Source organism: Leptidea sinapis, chromosome 4 (assembly GCF_905404315.1).
Source record: "Leptidea sinapis chromosome 4, ilLepSina1.1, whole genome shotgun sequence".
In the NCBI taxonomy this organism is placed as follows: Eukaryota; Metazoa; Arthropoda; class Insecta; order Lepidoptera; family Pieridae; genus Leptidea; species Leptidea sinapis.
Genome location: NC_066268.1, coordinates 7,347,315 through 7,349,314, shown reverse-complemented (window position 1 = coordinate 7,349,314; position 2,000 = coordinate 7,347,315).

The window sequence follows — 2,000 nt, the reverse complement described above, 5'->3', positions numbered from 1 at the left end:
TACGGTCTAAGTACTGGAATGATTTTTTTTTCTGTATTCTTAAAAGATAAGTTTTTAATTTATTTTTAAACTAGCTGACCCGGCAAACGTTGTTTTGCCATATAAAGTATAATTCACGCGATAGTTTTATAAGTAATAAAATATTGCCTATATTATAGCCTGTACATAATTTTGTTCTATTGTCAATAGTTTTTGCAGCGCACGCAAAAATAGGTTTTCGATTTTACACCTTGTGTTACAAAATAGCAATTTTATTACGGATCCCTAATTTTGAAAAAAAAACATAGCCTATAGGCTTCCTCGATAAATGGACTACCCAACACTGAAAGAATCATTCAAATCGGACCAGTAGTACCAGAGATTAGGGCGTTCAAACAAACAAACAAACACTGCAGCTTTTTAATATTAGTATAGATGATGATTTTTAAAATAGGAAGCCAACGATAGACTAATTGCATACAATAATAATCCTTATTCTAAAGCACACTCTTAAATAATAGTTATTAAATGCAACTGCTGTGTAATAAGGTGTATTAAAACACGAATGTGGGTTTATCACACGAGGCGAATCCGAGTGTTATAATAGTATCACATGAGTGTTTTAATACCTAATTATCAACAGTTGCATACATTACTTTATCTACACCCATAATATGAATCCTCTATAAAAGATTCTGAAACAGTTAGCTTACTGCTAACATTAAAAAGGCCAGTCCTAGTAACCATAATATCATCCAAAGAAGTGTTATTATCAAAACGGATGATATAATGTTGTACTGAATTTCATTACAACACTCGTTTGTATGATCTAATGGTTATTAGGACATTGGGTGTTTTAATAATGTTGGCAATAAGCTGTAGATAACATTATAGAAATTATATACCTCGCTTACAAGCTAACTCAACATGCATAATAAAAAGAAAAACAATACAATACATTGTTAAAACTTAAATTACTAAATAATATTATATAAAAAGGCTAGAACTCAGAGTTATAAAGCAAGTTTAAAAAAAAAACCAATAATTATTTTTCTTAAATTTCTTATGTTGTTTTTTCCGTTTTCCTATGTTATTTTATTCCGTTTCTATCGTAGTTGCGTGAATGTGTTCTGTGTTTTATTTACGTGTTTAGAGGTTGTAATATTTTTTCGTTATTTTCTTGAAAACTGTGTATTACCTTGCAATAATATTAGTAGCTCTATTTTATTTTGGACCAAAGCTTTCTCAACTATAATTCGTTCGTTCCTAGGCGTTTTACTCACTTTCCTCCCAGTAAAAATGTCCCAATTCTTAAAAATGTCATAATTTGAGGTTAGGTTATAAAACTTATAATACTTTTTTACATTATGACATTTGGCGCGTTAAATTTAATATATTTAGTTTAATGACTATTTAACAATAGTTATTGACGCTAAACCAGTACACAATGTCAGAAAGAGCATTGTTTACTTTTTCATATAAAACTTGGCTGCTCTTCATTAATATGAGTGAAGTGTCATCTACAAACGTATTGTTCTGTGTTTTTTTTCTACATGGCTAGATAGATCACATATATATCTTAGGAAGAGGAAGGGTCAAAGAATAGACCCTTGTGGTATCCCCGAGAGGAGTCCCAGGAGATCGCCTGCCATTCACATCGACCCTCATCATCCTATTATTTAAATATGAGATCAGAAGACCGAGCGCAGATCCTATTATATCGTAGTGACACAGCTTCCTGACCAGCGTTGAATGTTAAACACAATCTAAATGCAGTTCAAAGAATAAATACATCTACACACCAAGTTTCAACAGTATATTCTTATAGTTTCGGAAAAAAGTGGCTGTGACATACAGACAGACAGACATGACGAATCCTTAAGGGTTAAATTTTTTGTAATTTGGCTACGGAACCCTAAAAATATAACTTTTACGCAAAAATCGAATGTAAAAAGAAAATTGCAATTACACCCGTTTTAATCCTTTAAAATGTGTTTTAATTAAATATTTTTGTTTGTTTA